Source organism: Delphinapterus leucas, chromosome 4, assembly GCF_059928025.1.
Source record: "Delphinapterus leucas isolate spDelLeu-1000000601 "Yukka" chromosome 4, BTC_Dleu_Yukka2, whole genome shotgun sequence".
NCBI classification, from domain to species: Eukaryota; Metazoa; Chordata; class Mammalia; order Artiodactyla; family Monodontidae; genus Delphinapterus; species Delphinapterus leucas.
This window is the reverse complement of record NC_143132.1, coordinates 31,757,022-31,770,661: the sequence shown is the minus strand read 5'-3', so window position 1 is coordinate 31,770,661 and position 13,640 is coordinate 31,757,022.

Below are 13,640 nucleotides of genomic sequence, written 5' to 3'. Positions count from 1 at the left end.
AGAAACTGAAAAAAGAAAAAAATAGGAACAGAGAATAGTGGAGGGAAAGTTGTTTTGTTTATGAATTATTGATGACAAAGGCTTTTTTGTAACTAAATAATGTGATTCAGTGCTAGAGATATGGCAGGTCTCTCTGGGAAGATCGCTTTACCTGTCACTATTGTAATCCCTCTATTTCATCCTTCGTTGTCATTGGCTTTAATTGTCTCAAGAGTCACCCTCTGGAAACAGTCATAGAGATTCCCCATCTATCTGGGATCTATAAGCTTGGAACTTGAACACTTCTTTAAAACAATTTTGTTTCTCTGTTATGTTTTGTTTTGTTTTTCAAGAAACTAGGCCAAGGTCATGTTGCTAGCACCACTAAACTCTAACCATCCTAAATTAAAAGCATGCTGTGTATCATAGGGTGAAGTCTGAACCATCAAGCCTTTGTGCAAAATAGGCTCGAAATTGTCACATGCCATAAAGTAATCTCTAGCCCTTAGGCCAGTACCTGGATTACCTCTTAACCTTAATATGTATTCTGACCCAAACCTAGATTTTTAAAGTAGATACTTTCAAAGGGGAATCCAGCATTAAGAATTGCCAGGGTTTTTAAGTTTTACGATATAATGATTGAGTCAACACAAAAAATAGTCTAATGAGCTTACCTGTGTTTATTAAACTACATTACCCTCTAAAAAATGGAAGAGAAACAGGTCATGGTTTGTGAGATGTTAAAGGAGAGTAACTTTTACCATCTAATAACACTTAATGTAACTGAACTCTTGATAGTCCACAGACTAAAAAGCCTTTCTCATAGTCTAGGAACTGTAAATGGAAGAGAAATAAAAAGTCAAAAGATTGATGCATACAATTCATGAAAATGGTTGACATTATTTTTATTTTCATAATGAAGAATTTAAGCCAAAGTTATAGCTGTTTTCAAGCATTAAGAAACTATAGGAAATAATACAACAATCATCAGTATCATTCACCAGCCTGTTTTGCTGACTCAATATTTTGCCATGCTTGCTTCAGATTTCCTCCCACAAAAATCCTTACAGAGTGATATTCCCTGTGTATCCTTTCCTTTTCTCCCCTCTCTGTCTCCTCAGGTAACTACTATCCTGAATCATTCCTGTGGATGTTCTTACACTATATCAAATGTCTATACTACATACCACGTGCATATTTAGAAAAAAAAATGTAATCTTTTTTGTATGTCTAAATGCTTTATATAAATGATCTAATATTGCATATATATAGGCAAGTACTGCATATATATATATATATATATATATATAAAAATGCACATGATGTTTTTGAGTTTTTAAGTTTTTATAAATGTAGCTCCAGTTCATGCATTTTAACTGCATGTAATTCCACATAATTCCATTGCATGAATATTTTCATATTAATTTATCCTCTCTCATGTTAGTGGGCATTTAGGATGTTTCCCATTTCGCCTTAGAATAATGGTCCTGCAAGAAAAATATTTGTGTTCACAAATTTTGTGTACATGTGCATGAAATGTTATTAATTAGTGTATACCTAGATGTGGATGTGCTGAGTTATAAGATCAAATTACTCTCAGATTACTCTCAAAAGAAATTTTAGTCATTTATATTTTAAAAATTCAATTTCTTTACATTCTATTTTTAACTTGAAATTGTCACACTTTAATTTTCCCAGTGTAGTGTGTGTAAATTGTATCTCATTTTAATTTGCATTTTCCTGATTCTTTGACAGTGGTCATTATTGCTACCTTTTCTTTGGCGATAATGATTGTTTGCTTATTCTCTTTCTTTCTGGTTACTTTTAAAATGTACTCTTTTTTTCTTTTAGTATTTTGCAGTTTTATTACCATGTGTATAATGTGGAATAAATTTCTCCTATATTTCTCAGGATCCCATCTTCTTCCTTAGTCTGAGGATTTATCTTTTACCAATTTTTTGAAAAAGTCAACCATTGTATATTTAGATATTGCTTCTTTTTCATATTTTCTTCCTCTGAAGTATCTATTTTATGTGATTTGGAAATTGTAGTACTTCTTGCCTCTCAACCTCACCTCTGTGTTTTCCAATGATTCATCTCTCTGTTCTACATACTATTTAATTTCTTTAGGTTTATCTACCAAGTTACTAACTCATTTATTCAATGGTGTTTAATCTTCAGTTTAGTCTTTTCTGTTAGATTTTCTTTTTAAAACTTTTGCTAATAAATTTGTCTCTACTTTTTTCATTTTTACTTGTTCTTTCTGGTACAGTCTCAAAACCTGCATCTCTTCTCATATCTTGTAATTAAAAAACATTTTCTTTGGATAGTTCAGTTGGTTCCTTCATTGACTGAATTCATTAAATAGTTATTTAACCATTACAAACTAAGGGCCAGGCATTGTTCTGGTGATTAAGGAAAAATTGTTGAGCAAATCACATGTAACCACGGCCCTCATGGACCTTACATTCCAGTCAGGAAGGAGACAATTAACCTCTCATTAATTTAATGTATCTCAACAATCACATTAATCATTAAGAATTGCTAGTAAGCTGTTCAATTATCCAAAATTATTGGAGAATCAATCCTAATTTTTTATTGTGCAGGGTAGTCTGGTTCCTGGGGACAGAGCTGGCCATCTTGCTTTTCCATTCCATGAGTTCATTTGGATCACCCCTTCCTCCACCAAGAGCTAAAGCTCAAGAACTCCACCTTCTCTCCAGTTTCCACATTACCAGAGGAGAAGAGATGACACCCAGAAGAATTTGATGACACTCCAGGAAGAATTTTCCCTCTCCCCTTCTCCCCCTCAACTCTCGCTAGCTCTTTGAAACCCGCAGGAATAATATCACTGCTATCTATAGCCTCGCTTGTATCCATCACCACAAGAAACACAGGACTCTAAGGTCATTCTCTGGATTCAAATCTCCATTTTGCTCAAGCCATCCCCTTTATTATTAACCTCATCTTACATCTCTTTCAACCCTTTAAACCCTTCCACTTTGATCTCTAGAACTCATGATTTGTCATTCCCCAAATATACTACATCATCAGATTCTTCTTTGAAGGATCTCTTTACCGTCTTGCTCTAATTGAAAATTGGTTCTTAATGTTTACTCACAAATTCATTGTAGTATTGGTCCAGAGAGGGGGAAATTGTCTTCATTTATCCTTAAGGCTGCTTACATATCATTCGTGCTTTCTCTTCCCTAGAACCCTCAAACTTTGAATCGTACATAAAATTATACCACCCAGTTAAGTTTGCCAGATGAAGACTAAATACAAATACAAGATGCCAAGTTAAATTTGAATTTCAGATAAATGAATAGTTTCAATATAATTATATCCCCCAAATATATTTTGTTTATTTGAAATTAAAATTAAACTGGGTGTCCTATATTTTTCTGTAAATGGTACACCCAGTGTGTTCATTTTTGTTGTTATCTACTGCTATAATTTCCCTTTCCTCCACAAAATTTAACTTTTGTGACTCTGTTACTCCCTCCATCATTGTTCCTGTTGCTGTTCTTGATGATTTCATTATTCCCATAGATGATTCTTACAATATTCTGTACTCTTATTTTTTGACTTGCTCTTCTGCACTAATTTCATGCTTCACCCAACCTCATCTAATGACTGTACATCAAATTTCACCATTACTAGTGGCTACAAGAGTTTCATAATCTCAATTTCAATCATCCTGTTCTAAATCTATCACCTTCTGAATTTCCAACTCACTGCCTTATTATACTAATTCCTAAAATCATACAATGTCATTAGGACCTAAATAAATTGATTTCATAATTTTTACTCTTCTTTATCACCCTCATAAATTCACTTTGCTTACCCAGCTTTAAATTATGGTATATCATGATATGATAACCACTTTTCACTCCCTTGTACATACCCTCATCTATCTTGTTTCTTCTTGCTTTTTAGTTACACTTGCCTAGAAAAACTCTAGTTTTGATTAAGTTTACTGTCTACGTATTCCATACTTATGCCACACAGCTAAATATGGCTGACAAAAAAAAAAAAAAAAAACCAACCTAAAACTAAAACAAAACACCCCAAAACAGAACAAAACCAAACAAACAAACAAAAAAATCCCAAACACACAACCGTGTTGCATGGTCTCACTATAAATCATGGCCACTAATCTCAGGTGGGTCCAGAGAGATTTCCAACATTTTCCCCACATCCATTCATAATTCTAGACAACTATTTTATATAGTCTCTTTTCTTTCCAAACTTTCAACAACCCCTGCCCCCCACCAATCTATTTTCAGTTTAGCTAGTGACTTTGCATTCTATTTCACTATAAAAATGTAATTAATCAGACATTTTTCACAAGCTTCCCCATTATATATGGAAACTTACCTATGTTTGAGTCCACATGCTTTGGCCCTCTCTCCTTACAATATGGTTCAATTGTACATGCTCTTAGCTAAGACCAACCTCTCCACTTGTTCAATTGAGCCCATTTCCTCTGCCTACTTAAGAATATGACCCTAGTAATTGCTCCATTTCCTATGGTTTAATCAGTTTTTCTTTAACTATAAAATCATTTCTATCAACATAGAAGTATTCTATAATTTATCTCATTATAAGGAAGGTTCTCTTTGACCCATAATTCTCTTCAACTACTGTCCCATTTCTCTCTTTTTGGTAAAAGTTTTTAAAAATTTGTCTACATTTAATTTCTTATTTTGTCTTCAATTTTCTTTAGATTATATTATGATAAGGCTTTCTCCCCCAGAAGTCTAAAGAAGCAGCTCTTATGAAGGTCATCAATTACTTTCACATTGCTAAATCCAATGATTTGTTCTCAGTCCTCATTTTTACTTGGCTTACAGCAGGATTAGCTGTAGTTGATCAATTCCTCTTCCCTACAATTCTCCAAAATCTGATCTTTTTCCCACTTTCCTGACTACTTATCAGGCTGAGTCTTTTATGTACCTTTATTTACTTCCCAGATGGTCGTGTTCAGACTTTAAATATCATTCATACACTGATGACTCCAAATTTCCTTCTCCAGCCTGTATCTCTTCACCTAGTTCTAAATTCGCATATCCAAAGTCTCATTCAACATATTTACTTGCATAACGCTCAGCATCTGAAATGTAATACATATTTCTGAAATTCAGTTTTATTCCTCTTAAATCTACTTTGCTCCCTTTCCTCCAATCTCAAGTTAATTGTGACTTAATGCTTTGTGACTTTTTGTTCAGTCAAAAATCTTGACTTCATCTTTAAAGAATTTCTCTCTTTTTCTGGTGTCCCATGCTCAACACAGGAGGGATATCCTACTGTCTCTATATTCAAAATATTTTCTAAAATTTCACTATCTCTAATCTGGTCCTGCCACTGTCTTCTCTTTTTTGGATTATTACAACAGACCCTGATTAATTTACCCTCTTATTTTGATTGTCCCCAATCAATTTTGGACACAAAATCTAGATTAATTATTTTAAAATAAAAGACCAGTATATTCCATGAGGACTGATTTGTGGTCTGCTTTGTTTACTGTACATCCCCAATATCAAGCACAGTGTCTGGGACTAAAAGAATGTGTACTCTTCTTAAGTGGAACTTTATTTATTGGAATTCTTGAAGTTTGCATTGAGGGCCTGTTTCTTCAAAGCGTTTTGTCTTTGTTTCTGCTAAGTGCCTTTGAGCTATCACCAGATTGGAACTTTTTTTTTGGCGGCGGTGGGGGGCGTGTTACTGTCTTGGGGGAATTTCTTGACTATGTAGATTACATAAATTCTAAGTCTGAATCCTTAGTCTGATTCTTAAGCTGAATCTCTGATTATGATATCCCAGTTAAGACTTTTTTTTCCTTTATGAACCCAGGCCAAGAGTGACAACTTCCTTGTCATCTTCCTTTCTTTTTCTTTCTTTCTTTCTTTCTTCCTTCCTTCCTTCTTTCCTTTTTTATTAATTATGGTTTTTACTGAGAGTGAGCACTTAGAAGAATTGAGGGGGAGTCTGGAATTTTTGTAGGGAATCTTGATTCCAAACTTCCATCTTGCAGAAGTCCAAAGATGACCCAGACTGACACAGACCATCAGTCTTCCCACCAGATTTAGTGCTGTGATTTTCAACATTTTTTTTCTATTTATAATCCTAGGATATTTCCCTAATTTTCTTATAAGCTTCACTGTTAATTTGAAATGATAGTTATAACATTTGACTTAAAATTTCTAGGTGTTTATATACATCTTATTAACAATATTTCTGGAATTTGTCTCTTAATTTTTCTTAATTCTTATTAAATAACATTGGTGGTAGAAGATGTAAAACTATTTTGTACTTAACCACCTGCTGTTACTGCATGGGTTAAAAACAAACAAACAAACAAACAAACAAATCCAAAGAGGTCTTTCATTAGAATTAGAATAGAGTAGTTAAACTGAATATGACTTTAAGTCTAATCATGTAGACATTAGATTTTGGCCTTTCAAAGAGGACTTAGTTTAGTTCTGTTTTAGAAAAATAATGACAGGGATGTTAATCTAAGGGAGAAAGTTAATAACAACAAAGTTATTTCAAATGCCAATGATCAATGTACTCACTTTCTCTATTTAGAAAACAGAAACATTTACTTCAGGGCTGAGAACTGAGTTATTAGTCAGCACAAACCATACATTGATTTGAGAAAGTCACCTCAAATTCCTAGTAAATGATGATTCCTAGAGATTGTTCAGTAAATACTTCTTCACTATTACAAACTATGGGTTGTTAAAAACTGGTAATGTTTTGTGGATAAGTAACATTTATTTCATAATTTTTCAGATGAATAACAACTGAAAAGTGATATCTGCTTATAGAAAATTCTTGTTTATGTGATAAAACTCTACACTAAAAAAGTGCCTCATAATATATATTTATATACTATATATATATACATATATGTATATACACATTATAAAATTGGTCTTGTATATACAAACAATGGAATGGATACAAATTGATAGAATAAAAAAATTAGTATATCTCTCTGGGAGATGAATTTGAGTTAAGGGCAGTTGTCTAAAAATTATCCCTAGTCTGATATATATTTAAACTTATGTTAGTGGAACATATAGGGTATTGAGAAAATAGAATCACATTTCAGAAGGAGACAGGTTTTAATTTAGAATTTTAGGAGATATAATTAAACAATGCAGCACTTGAGAGTCCAGTGCTGTTTCACCTAACTTAATGAAAAGACTTAATGTGGTAGAACTTTTAAGCAACTTACTGATAGAAAGGGGGGGAATTAAGTATAAATGCAATTATAATGAGTCTTTTAGATGATGAAGATATGTAACCAGATTCAATTATAAAATCATATTCATATTTATATATCATACTGAGGGGTACCGGAATATGCTATTCTATTCCAAATACACCTCTTTGGCATTTATTTTGAGATAAAGGCCATTGAGAATCAGCAGATGCAGGAAAAGCTCTAAAAACAGGACACAAGTTTTCTTTCTGTAAAGGGATTTTCCATTTGTAAATATGTCTTCTCCCATGACAGAAAGAGGAGAACCCTTAACAATTCATCCATGACGAAGGCAATGACTTAAATCTGCATAACAAATCATACCAAATGACCCTTGTTTATACTTTTCTGGTCATCTTCTCATGATTTACACACACACACACACACCCAAGTCCCCCTGAAGCCCAAACTTTTTTCTTTGGTTTAGCCTAAAATGGTATAAAAGTGCAAGGTCTACTCATCACTGAGTGCTCCCATATGTACAGCATGATGCACATGTTAATGCATTTCTGTTTTTCTCTTCTTAATCTGTCATTGCCACTCTAATTTATAAAAACCCAGCCAGAGAACCTAAGAAGGGTAAAGTAAAAAGATTTCTTTTTCCTCTCCTACAATGTCATAGAAAAGTAGAAATTATAGACCTATACATGCTATAGTGGAAGGGAAAGTTTTTTTAATGTCAATTTTAACTTTTTCACTTATTTAATCTTGGTATTCTACATTTAAAATGTAGATGATCAATCTATAATATATATTAAGGCTGTTGAGAAGATTAACCAAGAAAACCTGTGTAATAAATTGTCTGCTTGAAAAAACCTAGTAGCAAGCTAGAATTTTGGGTCTTTGACCAATTTCAACTTTTGAGATTGACAAGGAAGGGTCCTCAAGAGTTTTGTGAATTTCAGATATTGAAGGGCACCAGACTATGCCACACCAAAATAAGTCATTTTGGCATAAGGATTATTTTGAGCTAAAGGCAATGGAGAATGAGCAGATGTAGAAAAAGTTTTTTTATCTCTCCCTAACTGACTTAAAAATATAAAATTTTCCTTTTGTAAAGGAAATTTACATTTGTAAAACTGTCTCTTTGTCAGGAAGAGACCTACTCCTGAAATAATTCTTAACACTTGAGAAACTCCTGCCTGCACTACAAGACATCCCTCATCTACCATACATTTCTTCCTTCACCTTCCCATAATGTTACCAGACCCAAGTTCAGCTAATTGCTGCTCAACAGTCAATACTCAAGAGACAAGTGTTGGTTAGAAAGGAAAGGTTGCTTTACTCAGGAGGCCAGCACCTGGGGAAAAGGTGGGTTCGTGTTTAAGAACCAATTCCAAAGATTCTGCTCAACCTTGAAAATTTTTAAAGGGAAAAAGGGGGAGTGAATTGCAGTTAATCATTTGGGGAAGGTGTCAGAGTCTTTGTTATCTTCCACTGTGTGCAGACTTTCTTCTGATTGGTTAGTGGTGAGATGACAGGTTGGTACTCCAGGACTCTTGTGCTCAGCCTGAAGTTACCTTCCTCCACTTGGGTGGGGGGCCTTAGTTCCTGCAGAAGAACTCAAACATATTGTTATGTATATTCCTTGAGGAGGAACCAGGATCCTGCTTTATCAGGGCACTATTGTTTCTTGATTGCTCTTCCTTTTTTTTCTGCATTCCCTCACTTTTCTGATTAGCAATTGTTTGAATCTGACCTTTGGAACTCAGGGAAGGTCAAGGAGGCTGAATAAAGCCTCTTTCCTACTAATAAGAAACAGTGGACATGGAAAGGATTTGTACCCCACAGGGCACTGCTTGGTTTCAATAACTTGCCTCCCTCATCCAGAAGCCAGAACCTCCTTTTTCTTTGTTTAGCCTATGGTGGTATATAAAACTCAACCATCTGATCATCTCCTTGAGTCTCATTTCTTTGTGAAAGTCTCCTGTATATGCATATAATTAAAACTTTTTCCCCCTCTCCTGTTCATGTGCCTTTTGTCAACAATGAAATAAACTTCATATTTTATAGCAAGACAAGAAAAAGTTAAACATAAAAATTTTCTTTGCCAGTTTGGGCATCTTCCATCCCCCCCCCTCCCCGACCCCCTTTTAGTGTGTACTGTGCATCTGCATTAACTAGACCTCCTTAGGAGATAACATTCCTTCTTAATCATGAAGGATCACAACTCCTTAGGAGATAACCATCATTCCTAATCTTGTAAGGGGCCATAGTGACCCATGACCACTACTCTTTTGTATGTGTAGATCTGGATTATGTAAACTGCCAATGATACGTCATTTGATGTATAGCCCTCTGTCTCAAAAGCTTATATAATTGTGCTTTGACCTCTAACAGGTGGAACAGTTCTCGGAGCTTTCTGAGAAGCTGTTCCTGGGTTATAATCCTCATTTTCGCTTGAATAAAGTTTTCCATTTCTTTCTTAGATTGACTGATTGATTTTTCATTGCGATCCATATGATTCATAGGCCAGCCAGGTAACAAGAAATATAGAAGAAAAAGATTTCCTCCCTTTGCGATAGGAAGGGGACAGGGCACAACCTTTAAAAGAATGATAGCCATTGAGGAGAGAACATAAACTGGTTAGAACAAACTAGGTCCAAGATGGCAGATGATTGACTTCCACTAGACCTTGAGCCTCAGTATACACTCATTGTAATACATCAGCAAGCTAAATGATACACCCACCAGTGCCATGACAGTTCTGAGGCCAACCATAAAAGGCCAAAGAGTGGGTGGTGGCCCAATTCCTCGAAATCTCTGCCCTTCCCCAAATAGTTGGAATAATCCTCCCACTCATTAGCCTATGAAATTACCCACCCCTCTAAAACCAGACAACCCAGTACCGTGGGGCCTCTCTTTACTTCTGAGATGGCCCACCCTCTGTCTGTGGAGTCTGTATCTCCCTGAATAAACATTCTTTTACTTTACTATGGCTTGCTCTTGAATTCTTTCTTGCACAAAGCCAAGAAGCCGTCCCAGGGACTTGCCCGAAACCTGGGATGTGACCATACTCTTGCACCCCACTCTTTCCTGAAACACCCTACAATGTGAAGGAAGAGACTATGTGCTCTGCAATGAAAGGATAATGACCTTAGGAAACCTAGGTTCTCAAACTAGCTGGAAACACTTATATGGGCACAGAGTCATCTCAGAATAGATCAATACTATTATAAAGTGAGTCAGAAGACTCACTTTATATGCCAAAGACAACATATTTGTAGCTATAAAAATGCTGTCCAGAATGTACTTGCAGATAGACACACATTTAGATAAGATGCTTCGTTGAGTGACAGAAACTCAATCCAAAATTGCACAAATCAAAAGGGAAATAAACAGCTCTTACATTTGCAAGTCAGGGTTGACTCTGATTTCAAGCATAACAGAACACAAAGGCGGAAAAGAAAAATCCCCAAACAAAAAGTCAGTGTGTTAGCCTTATCTATTTACTGCTGGTGGGTTACCTCTGTGATTGGGTACTTAGGGGTGTTAACAGCTCCAAGACTGCAACCCAGGAGGAAAGAACTTCTTTCTTTCCGTGTCCAAAGTGAAAGCCCAGGACATATCTGATTGATTCTTCCTGAGTCACATTTGGACTATTGTTATAACCAGGGGAATGTGGCATTGTAACTGAGCAGAACCCTATGGGGCCTTCCTGGGACAGGTCCTTTCCCCATATCCTCTGCTTTAGCTCCTCTCTGAGTTACCTAGGTAACAGTAGCTGATGCACATTTCCTGAGTTGTTTTACAATGGGAAAACCCCTCACCACCACCAAACGGAAGATGTTAACTACTTGATGACCATGAGCACATAGCCCCAGGCTTCCTGGAGCCTAAGGACTGATAATGTGACACCACTCTCTGACACCACCCTGTTACCTCAGCAACAGCCAATCAGAGAATTGTGCATGAGCTGATCACATACCCTGCAACTCCCCTCCCTCACCTGGCTTTTAAAAATGCTTTGCTGAAACCCTCCGGGAGTTCGCAGTTTTTAGGGCATGAGCCACCTGTCTCCTTGCATGACCCTGCAATAAACATTTTTCTGCTCCAAACTCTGACATTTCAGTTTGTTTGGCCTCATTATGGGGGGTAGTATTAGAAGTTAGAAGGAAGGAAGTCATAGAGAATCTTGGAGAACTGACAATAGCTTCCATGGCCTAAGTAAGTAACTTCCATTTTTAATTAAGTTCTCATTTGTCAAAAGGGTCTAAACTATTTAGTTGTTAAGTTCCTTTTTAGATCTGAAATTTCCAGTTTTTGATTATAAACCTTGTCTTCACAGCAGCAGATACGTTTGAAATGTGAAGAAATAAGTCAGATATTTAATATTCTTCCACCTTTTGAAAACTTTTCTATTTATAGACAACTTCTTAATCTTAACCTCAAGATGCCTTTTAAAGACACATTTTATCCTCGGCTTTTACTGTATCACTTCCCTGGAAATTCTCACATTTTTTTTCTTTTATGTTTCCTCTTTGCCCATCTTCTTATTTATTTGCTCCTTTGAAAGCTTCAGCTCTGCAAGGTTACTCAGGGATTTCAGAAGTCTGCTAGTAAAGTACTTAATTTTTCAAATGTAAATGGAGCTCAAGACTAGCTTTGTAATTGGTTTATTTTGCTTCTGTTCTTTCTAACCACATCCTGACTCCATATGTTCCACACAGTTTTAGGTGTTAGTGATGTCATGAACTACTAACTGAAACTTTGGCAGCAATGCAAAGAAAGAACTAATTCTCTAATATACCTTGAATATATTTTTAATTGCTAAATTAATATTTGGTAGGTGATTTGAAATCTAAAACTATAAACTATATTTACTTAGGAATGGACTCATTTAACCTGTAATTTACCTTTTGTTAAAAAACAAAAAAAAGACTGGACTTCCCTGGTGGCACAGTGGTTAAGAATCCGCCTGCCAACAGAGGGACATGGGTTCAAGCCCTGGTCCAGAAAGATCCCACATGCTGCGGAGCAACTAAGCCCGTGTGCCACAACTACTGAGCCTGTGCTCTAGAGCCTGCGAGCCACAACTACTGAGCTTGCACTCTAAAGATTGCAAGCCATAACTACTGAAGCCTGTGCACCACAACTACTGAAGCCCACGTACCTAGAGCCCATGCTCTGCCACAAGAGAAGCCACCGCAATGAGAAGCCCGTGCACTGCAACGAAGAGTAGCCCCTGCTCGCCACAACTAGAGAAAGCCCACGCACAGCAACGAAGACCCAATGCAGCCAAAAATAAAACAAATAAATTTATTTTAAAAAAAGGCAATGTGTGTGTGAATTCAGATATTTCATGGTGGCAGTCGAAGTCAGCAGAATATTTGAACTAAGATCTACCATATTATGCAATTTGAGGTTTAGCTCTATATTTAAGAGGAAAAAAATACTTGGATGATCAAGCATATTATATATTTATGGCAGTATAAGATGGTATAATTGGAAATTTACTTTGAACAATATAAAATGTTGGCTACAGATATATGCAGGTGTTCTTACATCAGAAATATGAGCAGAAATACATATGGAGAGGATAGTAGCAGAAACCAAGAAGTCCGTGTTTGCATAGAGACAGTTACAAAGTCACAGCCTGGGTGGCCCACACCCTCATGTTAGCAATACTTTTCATCCCAGGATAAATCAATACCATCATAAAAACTGGTCAAATAGGAAGGACAATGACAAAGAATAATACTTGCAGCAATTAAAATTCTGTCCACACTGAACTTCTGAAAGACAGTATTAGGGTCTCCTGACCTGGAATTTTAGTTACTGATAATAAATACAGTGTCAGTGGAAGTCCTACTGTGTCAGGCTTTCAGCTCCACATACCTTAACTAATTTTCCTCTTATATCCATTCTATGATGATAGAATGATGATATGTTGATAGATGAAGAAGCTGCCCACATATATCCACATATGACTTAGAGGTATTAAATTATAAACCTAGGGTAGGACTCTCTGATTTCAAAACTGAGACATTAAATATTAAAGTTTCCATATTTTTAATGACATCTATAAAGTCTCGATTAACAAGTTTGGTAATAAGCACAGGTATTTCACATTCATAATACTTGAGTTATCCACTGAAATCCTATTTGAAAGTACCTCTTTTTATAGCAAATAATTTGAACACAGCAGCTATTTCTCCATTCAAACAGGTTACAACTAGCCCGGTATCTTTTTAGGCAAATAGTGGAGGCTCTCAAGAGAAAGATGGCTGATATGTCAAAGAGGATCAAAAGACAGTTCAACAGGACTTCCCTGGTGGCGCAGTGGTTGAGAGTCCTCCTGCCGATGCAGGGTTCACGGGTTCGAGCCCCGGTCCAGGAGGATGCCATGTGCCGCGGTGTGGCTGGGCCCGTGAGCCATGGCCGCTGG